The sequence below is a fragment of the Spermophilus citellus genome (genome assembly GCF_964194105.1).
Source record: "Spermophilus citellus genome assembly, chromosome: 3".
NCBI lineage: Eukaryota > Metazoa > Chordata > Mammalia > Rodentia > Sciuridae > Spermophilus > Spermophilus citellus.
Genome location: NC_138184.1, coordinates 71449674 through 71469796, shown reverse-complemented (window position 1 = coordinate 71469796; position 20123 = coordinate 71449674). Strand labels below are relative to the sequence as shown.

The following is a 20123-nucleotide window of genomic DNA, read 5'->3' as shown; positions in this document are numbered from 1 at the left end:
AATATCAAATGAGCTCTTTAGGGCTGGGGATGTAGCTCAAGCAGTAGTGCGCTCACCAGGCATGCTTGTGGCCCGGGTTCGATCCTCAGCACCACATACAAAGATGTTGTGTCTGCCAAAAACTAAAAAAAAAATAGATATTAAAATTCTTTCTCTCTCTTTCCCTGTTTTTTTTTTTTTTTTTTTTTTTTTAAAAAAAACAAAAACAAATGAGCTCTTTACCAGGAACTTTGGGTGTCCTACAACTAATGCTGTTTGGCCCCATTTGTTTCCATGTTGTTCTTTTTGACATGTGGTTTGAGGACCTGTGATTTAAGTCTTCTCTTTCTTTCACTAAATAAGTAATAAACTCTCTAGCTTATGGTTTCTTTACTGGTCAAATTAGTCAGGACTTGGCCATAACATGGTGGCTATAGATGAGCAGCAATCTCTTAGAAGACAAGGGACTGAATGGGCTAGGTCAGGTTAAGACAGCCCCTGGGCACAACTTTTGCCTAAATGGTGGTGGTAAGGAATAGGGGTCCTCCTACTGTACCACCTGCTCAGTGTCAGTGACTCCCTAGAACCTGGGGACAGTGTATGCTGCAAATTCATTTATGTGTTGGAATGTTGAGTGGCAAGAGATGGGATTGAAACCAGTGACCTAATTGGAACCTTGTAAGTGTATGTTGAGGTCAAGTGATCAGCTATTTTAAACCAAAAGTGAACCTACCCTAGCTGAGAATGTGTGCCTGCTGGATGGAGCAAGTTGCTGCTCTGTGAGCCCCCTGACCCCAGTTCCCTAAATTTAATCCCCACCATGGAGTAGGAGGAAGCTTATCATAGGGATGTTTGTTTAGAAAAAAAAAGAAGTATATATATATGGGTTTCGGTACTCCACTTTCAGGTATCCACAGGAATCTTGGACTGTATCTCAGGGATAAGGGAGAACTACTGCATGAATTTTGTGCAATGTGGAAGTTCATAAAGTTAGAATCCTTCCTCTGATGTGTGTGCTGTTCACTTCATACATAATGCCTCTACTGGGAAGCTGAGTAGAGTTTCTCAAAATGATATCTGTAGATTCAGAGCACTGAACTATTAGGTAGTCAGAGATACACCTCTTTTACAAAGAACTTTATATTCTTCATGCAAAAGCTGCAATTTTTGTGAAAGCAGGCCCATTTGTCCTGTGGAAAAGAGACTACTTGTCTTTGGACTTTGCCCTGCATGCTCTAAACAGAATGACACTATTGGATCTTTAACTCTTGTAGGTTGATCCAGTCACAAGGCTCTTTGGATAAAGGGCAAATGAGACCCCAAGTGAGGACAACCAGCTGGGTCTGGAGCAAAGCCTTGTTTGTATCAATGGACCTAGTTGCTTAAGTTTTTTGTGAGAAAGGGCCAAGTGATCCTTGACTGTTATATTAAAGATGTCAAGGAGGGCCCCATAAAGTTGAGAAATGTATTCTATGGCTGCTGCTCACTACCTACCACTGGTAAAGTGAGATTGCTCCTTTATCACTGGCAGTGGTGAATATTAATAAAATACTCCATGAAGCTCAAGGGCAGTTAATAATACAGCGATATTCAGGTCCACACTCTGCAGTCTTCTGGGTAGGAAGGAGTGGATATCACTTGATTGCCTAATGATAGGCTCCATGTGTCAAGCCATCCTGGCATTTTCACTGTGCTAATGACATGAACATAGAAGAATGAATTTTTTAAATGTTTTTATTTTTTAGTTTTAAGTGGACACAATATCTTTATTTTTATGTGGTGCTGAGGATTGAACCCAGTGCCTCATGCGTGCCAGACGAGTGCGCTACCACTTGAGCCACATCCCGAGCCCTGGAAAAATGAATTGTAAACTCCAACTAGGGGTGTGACAAAAGGTCTTCATATTTATAGTGTAACATTGCACTGCCCAGATGGATTTCTATCCTTAGAAGTGCTCAGGGACAGTAGGAGGAATAGCTATATCTTCCCAAGGCCAGAGCAACCCCAGTCTGGGTTTATAAAGGAAAACATGCACACTCAGATTATGAATTGGGCACTGTATTAGTCTTTTCAGGTTTCCATACAACATACCACAGATTGGTCATCTTAACAAAAATTAATTTTCTTAAAAGTTCTGGCACCCCCATCGAATGCCCAATGCAATGGGCCTGCCTGATCAAGGCGTGTGGACAGGTTTTTTTTTTTTTTTTCCTGAGGCCTATTTCTTGAGTTGGAGGTAACCATCTTCTCGCTCTTTTTTTTTTTTTTTTTTTAAATCCCAACACTGGGAAGTTTTATTTTTATTTTATTTTATTTTTTTAAAGAGAGAGAGAGAGAGAGAGAGAGAGAGAGAGAGAGAGAGAGAGAGAGAGAGAATTTTAATATTTATTTTTTAGTTATTGGCGGATACAACATCTTTGTTTGTATGTGGTGCTGAGGATGGAACCTGGGCCGCACACATGCCAGGCGAGCGCGCTACCGCTTGAGCCACATCCCCAGCCCCTCTATATCTTTTCTTATAGGACAGTTATAGGGTGGGATTAGGTCCATCCTAATGACCTCATTTAAATTTTATTACCTCTATAAATAACCTATCTCCAAATATAGTTGCATTCTGAGGTATTAGACATTAGTATTTCAACATATGAAGGGTAGTGTTAGGGGGCAATTCTGCTCATAACAGTCCCTCAGGATCACGTTGACCAGTTTTTTCAGTTGGTAACATCAGGCTATCAGCAAAAGTAAATCTTTTCTTGACCTTAGATATAGCTCCCAGAAAGGAAGATTGAAAACAGACCAAGGGAAATGTCCCTCCAGAGAAAAAGAGACCAGGAAGGCTAGACTATGTGACCATGTAGGACACCAAGGGGTCTTTCTCTGTCAAGTCATGAGCAGGCCACCAATTTGAAGATCCTGACCAGTCTTGATATTTACTCCGGACAGTCTTGAGGGGGACAAAGAAGACTTAGACCCACTCTTTTGCTTTTCTTTTCTTTTTTAAAGAATTTAACCTTTATTTATTTGTTGTTTATTTGTTTTTATGGGTGCTGAGGGTTGTACCCAGGGCATCACCTGTCCTAGGCAGGCACTCTACCACTGAGCCATAATCCCAGCCCCTCTTTGTTGCTTTTATTGACATTGCTACAAGACATTTACACCACCCCTCCCCAGGTCTGAGAACCAGGGCAGGAAAAGGTATAAATTTCAGTATGAGGGCAGGAGATTGAGAGGAGGTATTAAAAAGTTGAGATTTACAGTTGTGAGGGAGAAAAACAAGAAAAAATTTCCTCTGTCCACTTTTGTTCTATTCAGGCTTCAACAGATAGGGTGATCCCCATGCATATTAGGAAGGGTAATCTAGTTTGCTGTACCCATTGATTCAAATGCTAACATCATTTGGAAATACTTTCTGCTATGGTTTGGATATGGTTTGAGTGTGTCCCCCAGGGGTTCATATGTAGGAGGCTTGGTCCTTAGCGTGGTGAAGTGGGAGGTGATAGAATCTTTAAGTGGTAGGAACAAGAAGGAGATAATTAGGTCATAGAGGGAATTAATTCCTTGGAAGGAATTAATGCTGGTCTCATGGAATGTGTTTATTTTCATGAGTGAGTTAATATAAAAGAGCAAGCCTGGACCTTGACTCCCTTTCCTGATTCTTGTCTTGCCATGTAGTCCTTCTTGCATATGCTTCTGCTATGATACCATCTGCTATGAAGTCCTCACCAGAGGCTGAATAGATGGGGCCATTTAATCTTGGACTCTCAACCTCCATAACTATGAACTTAAAAAATAAACAAACAAAAAAACTCCTTTTAAAATAAAGTACTGATCCACAGACATTTTGTTATAGTGACTGAAAACCGACTCATACCATCACAGACACATCCTATAATGATGCTTAATATGAACATGCCATGATGCAGTCAGGCTGACACTGAGAATGAACCATCATAAACCATATGGCTTATGCTCATGGAGCAATCCCCAATCTTGCTAAGAAAAAAACTGTTGGCCTTTACTATATTCCAAATATTGAATATTGAACATGTCGTAAAGGTTCATGTGTTAAAGGCTTGGTCCCCAGGATGTTATTATTGGGAGGCTGTGAAACCATTAGGAGAAAAGGCCCAGTGGGAGGTCTTAAGTCATTGTACCTATGGAGAGGTTTTTAGGACCCTGTATTTTGCTTCTGTGTCTTTCCTTCTGGTAATTAGGTGTGCAGTTTGTTCTCTTGTGTGCTGTCTACTGTTGCCATCTGGCACCTCCCATCAAATGCCCAACTCGATAGGCCTGCCTGATCTTGGACTGAAATCTCCAAAAACCATGAGACAAAATAAACCTTTTCTCTTTAAAAGTTAATTATCTTAGGTATTTTATACAACAGAAAACTGACTATATAGCCTTAAAATCTCCAGCAAAAGATGAGACACAGCATCTGAAATGACTACTTTGATAGTAGAGGCAGTTTACGCCTCATAGGAGGATCTTATTCAGCCCATTACATCTTTTAAAAGGCAGACACTCGAATAGGGACTCAGCCAATAAAACCTAGAAATTGTTCGTAAAAACCATGTACATGGCTTTTACACTTGGGCGAGTCAGCCCCAAGGAGACTTTTGAATTATGGCAGTTATTCAGACTGCAAACTGTGGCAAAAGATATGGCCATTAGGCAAAGCACCCCCTGGGGTTTTGGACATGGCATGGACCTGACATCACTGCTTGATAGAACATATTTAGGGGGTCATTACTGGCCTATTAGTGGATGCTGGTGTGCACTGACAGTATATATATAAAAAAAGCATGTTGTTTTCACTAATATCTCTATCATGGGACTGGTCATAGATGAGGATGCTCACAAGGTATTGCCCAACACATTCACTATAAGTATACATTGTATGTTCATGGGGAGAATTAAACTGGCAGTAACCAAGTGTCAATTGACATGAGTAGGTGGATAGTCAACTTTCAGATACAGGGACCAGGCTATCAACTCCAGTTTCTTGGAATCTTTAGTACTCTAAGGTTCCTGAGGATGCCTAGGCCCGATTTCATGGATGTTTTATCTTAAATCCTGGAGTAGTGTGCTTACCTGCTGTTGCTGGTGTGTCATCCCAAAGAAAATGGTTTGTCCCACACATGGGAGACGACTGCCCTAATGGTGGAGTGTGGTACTTGCCTAGTTACACCATCCCTAGATACATCTGGTAGGCCTAGTGAAGGGTGTATCAGGATGTGTTTTTGTGTGTTTCTGTGTCAGGTGAGGTAGGCATGTGTGTTGAGGGGATGTTTGCCTTGGTGTTGGGTCATCATCATGAAGTCCAGCTGTGGGTCTGACATTATCATTGGTGTTGAGTCCATCTGAGGATCTTAGGCTAATATCAGGGATGAAGCCAGTTTGGGGCTGTGGAATAGTCCTGTTGCTGGCCTGATGTTACCTGCTGCATTGAGGGTAAGCCTAAGTACAGATCTGAAATCATTTTTTGGGGAAGCCAACCTTGTTGCTGATGTCATTATCAGGTATGAGCTTTCAGGATGAGATCCTCATCAAGGATGAGTCCAGTTAGGGATGAAGTCATTATTGGCATGTGAATAGCCTGGGATTGATGTTATTAGGCAGTGAATCCATTGGTGAATTGAAGTCATTATTGGGAATGATTTCAGATGTGAAGCTATGGTCATAAATGATATCATATGACATCAATGGGGTGTGATTGTGCAGACCTGAATTATGTTATGTCATCCCTAATCTGAAAATTCAAAACCCAAATGATTCAAAATCCAAAACTATTTTTGGTACTGGAAATTGAACTCAGGTGCACTTAACCACTGAACCATATCTCCAGCCCTTTTTGGATTTTATTTAAAGACAGGGTCTCACTGAGTTGCTTAGTGCCTCGATATGTTACTGAGGCTAGCTTTGAACTTGTGATCTCCTGAGCCACCAGGATTACAGGCATGCGTCACCACTCCTGGCTTTATTCTTTTAAAAATTTATTCTTTTTAGACATACATGACAGAACTCAATAACACAATCAATAGCCTAGACTTAACTGACATATATAGAATATATCAACCATCATCAAGTGGATATACTTTTTTGTCAGCAGCACATGTATCCTTCTCAAAAATAGACCATATAATATGCCATAGGGCAACCCTTAGTAAATATAAAGGTGTGGAGATAATACCATGCATCTTATCTGATCATAATGGAATGAAACTGGAAATCAATGATAAAAAAAGGAAGGAAAAATCCTACATCACTTGGAAAATGAACAATATGTTACTGAATGATCAATGGGTTACAGAAGATAAAGGAGGAAATAAAAAAATTCTTAGAGATAAATGAAAATACAGACACAACATATCAGAATCTATGGGACACAATGAAAGCAGTTTTAAGAGAGAAATTCATTGCCTGGAGTTCATTCCTAAAAAAAAAAAAAAAAAAAGAAAAAACTCAACAAATAAATGAGCTCACACTTCATCTCAAAACCCTAGAAAAGGAAGAGCAAAACAACAGCAAATGTAGCAGAAGGCAAGAAATAATTAAAATCAGAGCAGAAATCAACGAAATTGAAACAAAAGAAACTATTGAAAAAATTGACAAAACTAAAAGTTTGTTCTTTGAAAAAATAAATAAGATCGACAGACCCTTAGCCAGGCTAATGAATAGAAGAAGAGAGAGAATTCAAATTACTAACATATGGGATGAAAAAGGCAATAACACAACAGATGCTACAGAAATACATAAGATAATTAGAAATTATTTTGAAACCCTATATTCCAATAAAATAGAAGATAGTGAAGACATCGATAAATTTCTTAAATCATATGATTTGCCCATATTGAGTCAGGAGGATACACACAATTTAAATAGACCAATATCAATGGATGAAATAGAAGAAGCCATCAAAAGACTACCAACCAAGAAAAGCCCAGGACCGGATGGGTATACAGCGGAGTTTTACAAAACCTTTAAAGAAGAATTAATACCAATACTTTTCAAGTTATTTCAGGAAATAGAAAAAGAGGTAGCTCTTCCAAATTCATTCTATGAGGCCAACATTACCCTGATTTCGAAACCAGAAAAAGACACTTCAAAGAAAGAAAACTACAGACCAATATCTCTAATGAACCTAGATGCAAAAATCCTCAATAAAATTCTGGCGAATCAGATACAAAAACATATCAAAAAAATTGTGCACCATGATCAAGCAGGATTCATCCCTGGGATGCAAGGCTGGTTCAATATACAGAAATCAATAAATGTTATTCACCACATCAATAGACTTAAAGAAAAGAACCATATGATCATCTTGATAGACGCAGAAAAAGCATTCGATAAAGTACAGCATCCCTTTATGTTTAAAACACTAGAAAAATAGGGATACAGGAACTTACCTCAACATTGTAAAAGCTGTCTATGCTAAGCCTCAGGCTAGCATCATTCTGTAAAGAAAAATTGAAGGCATTCCCTCTAAAATCTGGAACAAGACAGGGATGCCCTCTCTCACCACTTCTATTCAATATAGTTCTCGAAATACTGGCCAGAGCAGTTAGACAGATGAAAGAAATTAAAGGCATAAAGATAGGAAAAGAAGAACTTAAATTAGCACTATTTGCGTGACATGATCCTATACCTAATAGACCCAAAAGGTTCTACAAAGAAACTACTAGAGCTAATAAATGAATTCAGCAAAGTGGCAGGATATAAAATCAACACGCATAAATCAAAGGCATTCCTGTATATCAGCGACAAATCTTCTGAAATGGAAATGAGGATAACCACCCCATTCACAATATCCTCAAAAAAAAAAAATAAAATACTTGGGAATCAACCTAACAAAAGAGGTGAAAGATTTATACAATGAAAACTACAGAACCCTAAAGAGAGAAGTAGAAGAAGATCTTAGAAGATGGAAAAATATACACTGTTCATGGATAGGGAGAACTAACATCATCAAAATGGCGATATTACCGAAAGTTCTCTATAGGACTAATGCATTGCCAATCAAAATCCCAATGGCATTTCTTGTAGAAATAGATAAAGCAATCATGAAATTCATCTGGAAAAATAAAAGACCCAGAATAGCAAAGGCAATTCTAAGCAGGAAGAGTGAAATAGGCGTTATAGTAATACTAGACCTCAAACTATACTACAGAGCAATAGTAACAAAAATAGCATGGTACTTGTACCAAAACAGGCAGGTGGACCAATGGTACAGAATAGAGGACACAGAGACCAATCCACAAAATTACAACTATCTTATATTTGACAAAGGTGCTAAAAGCATTCAATGGAGAAAAGATAGCATCTTCAACAAATGGTGCTGGGAAAACTGGAAATCCTTATGCAACAAAATGAAACTGAATCCCCTTCTCTTGCCATGCACAAAAGTTAACTCAAAATGGATCAAGGACCTTGATATAAAAACAGAGACTCTGCGTCTGATAGAAGAAAAAGTTGGCTCTGATCTACATATTGTGGGGTCGGGCTCCAAATTCCTTAATAGGACACCCATAGCACAAGAGTTAAAAACAAGAATCAACAAATGGGACTTACTCAAACTAAAAAGTTTTTTTCTCAGCAAGAGAAACAATAAGAGAGGTAAATAGGGAGCCTACATCCTGGGAACAAATTTTTACACTTCAGATAGAGCCCTAATATCCAGAGTATACAAAGAACTCAAAAAATTAAACAATAAGAAAACAACCCAATCAACAAATGGGCCAAGGACCTGAACAGACACTTCTCAGAGGAGGACATACAATCAATCAACAAGTACATGAAAAAATGCTCATCATCTTGAGCAGTCAGAGAAATGCAAATTAAAACCACCCTAAGATACCATCTCACTCCAGTAAGAATGGCAGCCATTATGAAGTCAAACAATAACAAGTGCTGGCGAGGATGTGGGGAGAAGTGTACACTTGTACCTTGCTGGTGGGACTGCAAATTGGTGTGGCCAATTTGGAAAGCAGTATGGAGATACCTCGGAAAGCTGGGAATGGAACCACCATTGGACCCAGCTATTTCCCTTCTTGGACTATTCCCCAAAGACCTTAAAAGAGTGTATTATATGGATACAGCTACATCAATGTTCAAGGCAGCACAATTCACAATAGGTAGACTGTGGAACCAACCTAGATGCCCTTCAATAGATGAATGGATTAAAAAATGTGGCATTTATACACAATGGAGTATTAGCACTAAAAAATGACAAAATCATGGCATTTGCAGGGAAATGGATGGCATTAGAACAGATTATGCTAAGTGAAGCCAGCCAATCCCTAAAAAAAACAAATGCTAAATGTCTTCTTTGATATAAGGAGGGCAACTTAGAACAGAACAGGGAGGAAGAGCATGAGAAGAAGATCACCATTAAACAGGGATGTGAAGGGGGAGAGAAAGGGAGAAACAAGGGAAATTGCATGGAAATGGATGGAGACCCTCATTGTTGTACAAAATTACATATAAGAGGAAGTGAGGGGAAAGGGAGAAAAAACAAGAGAAAGAAATGAATTACAGTAGATGGGGTAGAGAGAGAAGAGGGGAGGGGAGGGGGGATAGTAGAGGATAGGAAGGGCAGCAGAATACCACATACACTAGTATGGCAGTATGTAAAAAAGTGAATGTGTAACCGGTGTGATTCTGCAATCTGTATATAGGGTAAAAATGGGAGTTCATAATCCACTTGAATCAAATGTATGAAATATGATATATCAAGAGCTTCATGATATTTTGAACAGCTAATAATAAAAAAATAAAAATAGAAAAAGGTATAACTGAAAGAATGTAAACCCAAACTGAAATACACTATTTAGACTTGCACGTCCTCAATAAATTAAAGCAAAAAAAAAAAAAAAAAAAGTTGGTTTCAAAAATGGTATAAATGCTAGGAAAAAGAAAAAGAAATAAGAAAACGAAATCTGGATAAAAATTGAAAAGTTGTTTTCATTGGAGTTTAAAAGTTTCTCAGCTTCTCTTTTTTAGCAGTTAGTTGGGGTTGTCTGGGATTTGATGCTTGCTCTACCCTCAGGGTGGCATTGTTAGGGTGGGAGGGTCAATCCTGGAGGCTGAACTCCTGTAGTGTGGTTCAAGCTTGGGTATGCTCCAGTCCCTTCATTGAATGCCAATTGATCTAGAGATTTTAAATCAATGCACCGTCAATTACTGGTCTTTGCTGGAGGACTGCACCCCAGGAATCTCCTTTGGGTTTCACTCATATGGTGTAGGAGCCCACTCTGTAGCCTGTGGACCACATGATTCCTGGCTCTGATTCACTCTCCTAACTCAATCTCTCCTTCCTGTGCCCTTTTAAATTCCCAGTCATGCACTTCTTTGCCAGCTTTTCCTGATGGCTGGGTGCTGACCTGCTTACCTGGTTGTGAAGCTGCATTATTTTTCACTCATTTCTGGTGGTTTATTTTTGATTTATTATGGCATCTGCTAAAATGAACTTTAATATATATACATTTTTACATTTTTCAACCTAAACAATGATATTTCCTGCATTTATTTCAGCTTACATCATTTTTATAGATAGTATAAATTGAAAAAAAAAAACAGAAGATACTCCAGTTGTTGAGAAGATAAAATAATACACAAAGAATATTTACAAACGTTAAAGGTGCATAGTCAGAAAATTTAACAACATAATTTGTAATTTCCATCAATTTTTGTACTTTAGTTGAGAAACTCAAAATCCTGACTTTAAAATGCTAATATTTAGGTGCATTTATTTTTTGTGAATTATCTATCAAGCACTATTTATTCATCACCCTGGATCCGTATTTTCATCTCATAATCTGTATTCTAGTCACATAATATTTGCCTTGTATCGACTGTAATCATTGAAGAAACTCAATTGATGTTTTCTCTTGGAGAAATGTCATCAGCAAACTGATAATTTGAGCATTTCTTTTCCTATTCATATGCCTTTAATTTTTTTCACCTTGCCTAATTGCTCTGGCTACAGTTTAAAGGACTATGTTGAATAGGGGTGCTGAAAGTGGTCATCCCTTTCTTGTTTCTGTTTTAGAGGAAATGCTTTCAGTTTTTCTCCATTTAGAACAATGTTGGCCTTGGGTATTATTGCTAGTTTTATACATGAGTGGGTGCTGAATTTGTCAAATGCTTTTTCTGCATCTATTGAGATAATCATGTGATTCTTGTCTTCATGCCTATTTGTAATTTCCATACATTGAATCAAGATTGCATCCCTGGGGTGAAACCCACTTGATCATTGTGCACTTTTAAAAAAATATTTATTTTTTAGTTGCATTGGACACAACACCTTTATTTTACTTGTTTATTTTTGTATGTGGTGCTGAGGATTGAACCCAGGGTCTCGAATGTGTGAGGCCACAACCCCAGCTCCAATTTTCTTTTCTTTTCTTTTTTTTTTAAACAATAAACAAACAAAACACCCCACAACTCTTTGTTTCACTGATTTTTTAAAAAATTGTTTTTCAAATCTCGATTTTATTGATTTTGGCTCCAGTTTTAATTATTTCCTGTTTCCTAATGATTTTGGTGTTTGTTCTTTTTTTTTTTTTTTAGGACTTTGAGGTATAATGTTTGATTATTTATTTGCTATATTTCTAGTCTTTTGATATATGTGCCTCTATATATGTGCTCAACTTTCTTCTTAGAACTACCTTCATAGTGTCACAGAGATTTTAATATGTTTTATCAGTATTCTTATTTATCTCTCTCTCTATATATATATTTATATTATCTATTTCTTATGCAATTCATTCATCATTTAAGAGTGTATTATTTTATCTCAATGTTTTAGAGTAGTTTCTGTTTTTTCTTTTTTAAAAAAATTCTAATTTGTTATATATGACAGCAGAATGCCTTACAATTCATATTATACACATAGAGCACATTTTTTTCATATCTCTAGCTATATATAAAGTATATTCACACAATTCATGTACTTAGGGTAATAATGTCTATCTCATTCCACCATCTTTTTTATCCCCATTCCCCCTCCCTTTTCCTTCCCTCCTTTTGCCCTATCTAGCATTCATCTAATCCTCCCATGCTCCCCCTCCCAACCTTACTATGAGTCAGAGAAAACATTTGGCATTTGTTTTTTTTTTTGGGATTGACTAACTTCACTTAGCATTATATTCTCCAACTCCATCCATTTACCTGCAATGCCATGATTTTATTCTCTTTTATTGCTGAGTACTTTTCCATCATGTATATATATACCACATTTTCTTTATCCATTCATCTACTGAAGGGCATCTAGGTTGGTTCCACAGTTTAACTATTGTGAACTATGTTGCTATAGACATTGATGTGGCTGCATCACCATAGTATGCTGTTTTTAAGTCCTTTGGGTATAGACCAAGGAGTAGGATAGCTGGGTCAAATGGTGGTTTCATTTCAAGTGTTCTAAAGAATCCCCATATTGCTTTCCATATTGGCTGTACCAATTTGAAGTCCCACCAGCAATATATGAGTGTGCCTTTTTCTCCACATCTTCACCAACACATTGTTCTTTGTGTTCTTAATAGCTGCCATTTTGACTGGAATGAGATGAAATCTTAGAGTAGTTTTGATTTGCATTTTTCTAATTGCTAGAGATGTGGAACATTTTTTTAAAATATATTTGTTGATTGATTGTATATCATCTTCTGAGAGGTGTCTGTTCAGTTCCTTGGACTTTTTTGGTTTTTTTTTTTTTTTGGTGTTTAGCTTTTTGAGTTCTTCGTGTATCCTAGATATTAGTGCTCTATCTTATGTGCGAGTGGTAAAATTTGTTCCCAAGATGTAGGCTCTCTCTTCACCTCACTGATTATTATTATTATTATTATTATTATTATTATTATTATTATTTTTGCTGAGAAGAAGCTGTTTAGTTTGAATCCATCCCATTTTTTGATTCTTGATTTTAGTTCTTGTGCTATAGGAGTCTTATTAAAGAAGTCAGGGTCTAATCTGACATAATGGAGATTTGGCCCTACTTTTTCTTTTATTAGATGCAGGGTCTTTGGTTTAATTCCTAGGTGCTTGATCCACTTTTAGTTGAATTTTGTGCATGGTGAGAGATAGGGATTTAATTTTATTTTGTTGCATATGGATTTTCAGTTTTCCCAGCACCATTTGTTGAAGATGCTATCTTTTCTCCAGTGCATGTTTTTGTCACCTTTGTCTAATATAAGATAATTGTAATTTTGTGGGTTAGTCTCAGTATTCTCTATTCTGTACAATTGGACTACCAGTTTGTTTTGGTGCCAATACCATGCTGATTTTGTTACTATTACTCTGTAGTATAGTTTAAGGTCTGGTATAACGATGGCACCTGCTTCGCTCTTCCTGCTAAGGATTGCTTTAGCTATTACGGGTCTCTTTTTTTCCCAGATGAATTTCATGACTACTTTTTCCTATTTCTATGAGGAATATCATTGGGATTTTTATTGGAATTGCATTAAATCTGTATAGTGCTTTTGGTAGTATGGTCATTTTGACAACGTTAATCCTGCCTATCCAAGAAGAAGGGAGATCTTTCCATCTTCTAAGGTCTTCTTTAATTTCTTTCTTCTTTAATGTCTTTCATAGTTTTCATTGTAGAGGTCTTTCATTTCTTTCACTAGGTTGATTCCCAAGTATTTTATTTTTTTTTCTTGAGGCTATTGTAAATGGGGTAGTTTTCCTCAATTCTATTTCAGAGGACTTGTCACTGATACACAGAAATGCCTTTGATTTAGGGGTGTGGATTTTGTATCCTGATACTTTGCTGAATTCATTTATTAGTTCTAGAAGTTTTCTGGTGGAATTTTTTGCATCTTCTAGGTATAGAATCACATTGTTGGCAAATTGTGCTAATTTGAGTTCTTCTTTTCCTATGTGTATCCCTTTAATTTCTTTCATCTGTCTAATTGCTCTGGCCAGTGTTTCAAGTACTATGTTAAATAGAAGTGGTGAAAGAGGGCATTCCTGTCTTGTTCCAGTTTTCAGAAGGGATGCTTTCAATTTTTCTGCATTCAGAATGATGTTGGCCTGGGATAGCTTTTATGATGTTGAGATATATATCTGTTAACCCTAGGTTTTCTAGTGTTTTGAATGTGTATGGGTGATGTTTTTTGGCAAATGTTTTTTCTGCATCTATTGAGATGATCATATGATTCTTTAAGTCTATTGATTTTCATATATTGAACTAACCTCGCATCCCTGGTATGAACCCCACTTGATCATGGTGCAAATATCTTTTAGATATGTTTTTGTATTCGATTTGCCAGAATTTTATTGAGAATTTTTGCATCTCTGTTCATTAGATATATTGGTCTGAAGTTTTCTTTGATGTATCTTTGCCTGGTTTTGGAATCAGGGTGATATTGGACCCATAGAATGAGTTTGGAAGTGCTCCCTTTTTTAATATTTTATGAAATAATTTGAAGAGTATTGGTATTAGTTCTTCTTTATAGTTCTTGTAGAACTCAGCTGTGTATCCATCTGGTCCTGGGCTTTTCTTGGTTGGTAGGCTTTTGATTGTAACTTCTATTTCATTGCTTGAAATTGATCTGTTTAAGTTGTGTATGTCATCCCAATTCAATTTGGACAAATCATATGACTCCAAAAATTTGTCAGTGACTTTGATATTTTCTATTTTATTGGAGTACAGGTTTCAAAATAATTTCGAATTATCTTCTGTATTTCTGTAGTGTCATTGTGACATTCCCTTTTTCATCATGTATATTAGTTGCCGGGGTCCAGCCCTAGCGGGGTCCAGGGAGTCCTGATGGATGAGTGGCATTGGCGAAAAGATGAGACAGGAGTCATTTCATTGGAGCAATCGAGAGAGAGAGAGAGAGAGAGAGAGAGAGAGAGAGAGAGAGTTCTAATGCAGTTTATCTGGATCATCTTTTATTACAATTTTTCTAATCATTATAGATTCAGAATACGTCATTAATTATACAATTTCAAAACTTTGCCAAGACATAACGTTTCCTTAACCATAATTAGGGGTATAGAAAAATGGAATATCAATTTAGATTTTTCCAGAATTTGGCTTTTTAGTTATCAATCATTAATAAAATGTGTCACTAATTTACATTTTTTCAGATTTTCCCAAGATGTACTATTTTCTTATTAACTAATGCCAAACTATGTAACCAGACTAAGTCTCCTAACCTATCATTAACCTTTAAGTTTTAAAGTACACCTGCACTTTTATTTCTAATCTAAAATTCCCATCTAAAAAAGTCCCTTTAAATCTTATACTTAAAATATCCTAAAGTTTATAAACCATTCTTAAAACATATCAGAAACCCACACAACTAAAAACTTAAGAATTCTAAACCCAAGAATCTAAATAGAATAATACTTCTAACATTATTCTAAAAATATGTCTTATAAAGCTACTTTAATTAATTCCTAAATTTATTCTCATAAAACTGGTTGAGCTGCTTTCTCAAAGAGTTTCTTTGTTTCTCAATCAAGGTGCACTAGTTCTTATATCTTTATAACCTTTCTCAATAAAAAGTAAGTTCTAAACATCAGTCCACTTTCCGCCAATATTAAATATGCTCATCATAAATCCCTATGTGAAGTAAAAAAGGGTTTATAGAAATGAAAAGAATGTATCCTTATATGTCTTAACTTTCCTAAACGTATAACATAACTTTCCTTAATCAAGAATGAAACTACATATGGTGAGTTTTGTACAATGAGCATAATGATTAGGTTTTCTAAGAGGCTGGAAATATGGACTTGGGTTCTAGTTGATATAATCAATGTGGTGCCTAAAATTCTCATGACCTTTTGGAGAATGATTGATGTCCATTATCAGTTTTGTCCTCAATGTGCTGAGATAGTAGAGCAGCTTTCTACTTTGTCCTTGATATGCTGAGAGGTAGTAGAACAGCCTTCAAGGCATGAACTACCTGTTATGTTCTAGCCATCTGAAATTTAATTTGGTTTGTTATTTAGCATACTCATGCCTCCTGTCAGGAACATGAACATGAAAATGAAAAGTCCCAATTACATAAAAAAGGGTCTCATGGTTTCGGTTTCCTACCAACCAGCACGGCTTTGCCAGCATTCATCCTCACTGTGACCTTGTCAAGACAGTGGGAGAGAGGCTTTGCCAGCACTTATTTTTACTGTGACCTTGTCAAGACAGTGGGAGGGGGATCGCCTTCACCAGTTAGTAATGTCTCTTCTCTTCCTTAGCATGGCTAAGGGTTTTTCAATTTTATTTATTTTTTCAAAGAACTAACTTTTTTAACGGAAGAGGGAAGTGAATCCAGAGCCGTGGGTTTCTGCTGGGCTGGGCTTGCTGAGCTAGAGGCAGCAGCGAGAGGAGGCCTTGGCCACGGTCCGGATCCGGGATGTCGAAGAACACGGTGTCGTTGGCCCGCTTCCGGAAGGTGGACGTGGATGAGTACGATGAGAACAAGTTCGTGGACCAGGAGGACGGGGGCGACGGGCAGGCCGGGCAGGCCGGGCTGACGAGGGCGAGGTGGACTCCTGCCTGCGGCAAGGAGACATGACAGCTGCTCTCCAGGCAGCTCTGAAAAATCCCCCTATCAACACCAAGAGTCAGACGGTGAAGGATCGGGCAGGCAGCATTGTCTTGAAGGTGCTCATCTCTTTTAAAGCTAATGATATCGAAAAGGCTGTTCAATCTCTGGACAAGAATGGTGTGGATCTCCTAATGAAGTATATTTATAAGGGCTTTGAGAGCCCATCTGACAATAGCAGTGCTATGTTACTACAGTGGCATGAAAAGGCACTCGCTGCTGGAGGAGTAGGGTCCATTGTTCGTGTCCTGACTGCAAGGAAGACGGTGTAGTCCATCAGGAACTGGATCCACGCAGGAGTGGGAGTTGCTGGTACAAAGACCAAAACAACCAAATGCCACGGCTGCCTTGTGGGTAGCATCTGTTTTTCTCAGCTTTGCCTTCTTGCTTCCTTTTTCATATCTATAAAGAAGAAAATTACATGCCAGTTTTCCTTTCATGAAAATTGGGATAATGTGGAGGAAATTTGGTTTCAGCAGGATTTTGTTTCATCCTCTCGTAACCATTTCAATGATGTTTATACCAGTCTGTGTAGAGTATCATGTACATTCAGATTTAATTGTGCAATCTTAAACCCCTATCAGCTGGTTACTGTGCTGTTGGTTTGCCCCCCCCCCCCCCCACTAATACGAGGGATCAGATCAGAATTTGAGGCCAGTTTCCTAACTCATTGCTAGTCAGGAAGTGATCTTTATTAAATATATATATATATATATATTTGAGAAACTGGCAGCTATTAACATTGCAAAACTGGACCATACTTCCCTTATTTAAGCAAAATGTGTTTCTGGAACAAGTGGTGGGTGAAAACCATTACTAATTTCCAATTTTATTTCTCCTTGTCTCCAGATTATGCTGTGAGTTTTAATAACGCTACTTCCTTTCAACATTCAATTATCATGGCCTCTTGATTTCTTTGTGGTCACCCAGGGTTCTGAACAAGGAGTCTTGTTCTATACAGGTGTATCTATAAAATATCAGAGCCTGTTTGGCTTGATATTAAAGCTTTGTTGTGTCAATAATGTGGCTCCCTTTGGGGAAACTACTCCAAATCAGAAAGGATGAGGAAACTATGATGTAGTTCAAACTCTGGGCAGCCTCTGAATGAAATACTGTTTCTTCAGAAAAATAGTAGCTGCCTTAGACATTATGATGACATATATGTATATTTATTATACCATTTAGTATGCCCTATAAATGTCCTCAGTGTTCTTCAGGGTAATTGGGATCTCAAAAGATTTGGTTCAGACCCAAACAAATAACATATTCTGTGTTCAGCTCAGTGTTTCTTAAAAAAAGTCACACAGCAAAAAATTGTTTACTTTGTTGGACAAACCAAATCGGTTCTCAAAAAGTGGCCGGTGCTTATAAAAAGCTATTGTTTCAGAGTAGCTCCAAAAAAACCACCTGAAAGCATATGACCAAGAGGGAAATTAGCCTGTGTTTAGTATTTACATTGGCTACCAGTTTCATAATCACTGATTTATATGAAAACTGGTGCAGAAATTCTATAAACTCTGCTGTTTTTGATACCTGCTTTTTGTTTTGTTTTGTAAAAATGATAAAACTTCAGAAAACAAAATGTCAGTGTTGAATAATTAAAAAAAAAAAAAGAAAAAAAAGAACTAACTTTTTGTTTTGTCAATTTTTTTCAATTGTTTCTTTTGTTTCAATTTTATTGGTTTCAGCTCTGATTTTAGTTATTTCCTGTCTTCTACTGTTTTTGGTGTTGATTTGTTCTTCTTTTTCTAGAACTTTGAGATGTAATGTTAGGTCATTTGTTTGTTGATTTTTTTCTTCTTTTAAGGAATGAACTCCATGCTAAGAACTTTCCTCTTAGTACTGCCTACATAGTGTCCCAGAGACTTTGATATGTTGCATCAGTGTTCTCATTTACCCCTTAGAATTTTTTTTATCTCCTCCTTGATGTCTTTTGAAACCCATTGTTCATTCAGTAGCATATTATTTAGAGTCCAGGTGTTGGAGTAACTTCTATTTTTGTTGTTGTTAAATATATCTTTTTAGTTGGTGGACACAATACCTTTGTTTTATTTATTTTTATTTATTTATTTATTTTTATTTATTTATTATTTATTTATTTTTATGTGGTGCTGAGGATCGAACCCAGTGCCTTGTATGTGCTAGGCAAGAACTTTCTCACTGAGACACAACCACAGCCTCTCTTTTTTATTTTATCATTGATTTCTAATTTTCATCCAGTATGATCTGATAGAAGACAGGGTATTATCTCTACTTTTTTTTACTTGCTAAGAGTTGCTTTGTGGCATAATATAATATCGATGAAATATTCTATATATGTCAGTTAAATCTAAGTTATTGATTGTAATATTGAGTTCTATAGTTTCTTTTTCTTTTTTTAAATATATATTTTAAATATCTTTTTAATATATTTTTTTAGTTGTAAATGGAGTTTTTGTTTTATTTATTTGTTTATATGTGGTGCTGAGGATCAAACCCATGGCCTCACACATGCGAGGCAAGTGCTTTACCACTGAGCCACAACTCCAGCCCCTATTTTTAATATCTCTATTTTGTTGTTTGTTTATTTTTATGTGGTGCTGAGGATTGAACCCAGTGCCTCACATGTTTGAAGCAAGTGCTCTGCCACTGCACTACAACCCCAGCCCAGAGTTCTATAGTTTCTTTGTTCAGCTTTTGTTTGGAAGATCTATCCAATGGTGAAAGACGTGTGTTAAAGTCACCCAGAATTATTGTGTTGTGGTCAATGTGACTCTTGAACTTGAGGAGTTTTCTTGATGAACATAGATCCTTCATTGTTTGAGGCATATATATTTATAATTGTTACATCTTGTTGTGTATGAGTCCCTTGAGTAGTATGAAATGACCTTCTTTATCCCTTTTGATTATCTTTAGCTTCAAGTCTACTTTATTTGATATAAGGATGGAAACCCTTGCTTGCTTCCACAGTTCATGTGAGTGGTATGATTTTTCCCAACCTTTCACCTTCAGTCTGTGGATGTCTTTTCCTATGAGATGAGTCTCTTGGAGACAGCATATTGTTGAAACTTTTTTTTTTCCCAATCTGCTAGCCTATCTCTTCTGATTGGTGACTTTAGGCCATTAACATTCAGGGTTATTTTTGAAACATGATTTGTATTCCCAGCCATTTTTGTTATTTAACTTGACTTGGTTTATCCTTTGTTTAGTTTTTTCTTTAGTGTATTACCTCCCTCTGCTGATTTTCATTGTTGTTTTTCACTTCCTCTTCATGGAATACTTTGCCAAGGATGTTCTATAATGAAGATTTTCTAGGTGTAAGTTCTTTTAACTTTTCTTTGCCATGAAAGTTTTTTATTTTATCATCAAATCTAAAGCTTAATTTTGCTGGATATAATATTCTTGGTTGACATTCATTTCTTTCAGAGCTTGATATATGTTGTTCCAGAGTCTTCTAGCTTTTAGGGGTTGGGTAGAAAAATCTGCACATAATCTAATTGGTTTCCTCTTATATGTAATTTGATTTCTTTCTCTTGTGGCTTTTAATAGTCTCTCCTTATTCTGTATGCTAGGCATTTTCATTATAATGTAACTTGGCTTGGTTCTGTTGTGATTTTG

General features: G+C 36.8%; 1 pseudogene across 1 annotated transcript in view; it reads left to right on the top strand.

Annotated features, from left to right (window-relative positions):
• The window catches only part of LOC308644334 (actin-related protein 2/3 complex subunit 5-like), a 30844-nt pseudogene extending 13619 nt beyond the window's left edge, over window positions 1-17225 (top strand). The window contains exon 2 of the transcript XR_014024404.1: window positions 16217-17225. The product of XR_014024404.1 is annotated as an actin-related protein 2/3 complex subunit 5-like (transcript). The remainder of the gene's footprint in view (window positions 1-16216) is intronic.
• Window positions 17226-20123: the final 2898 nt, after the last annotated feature.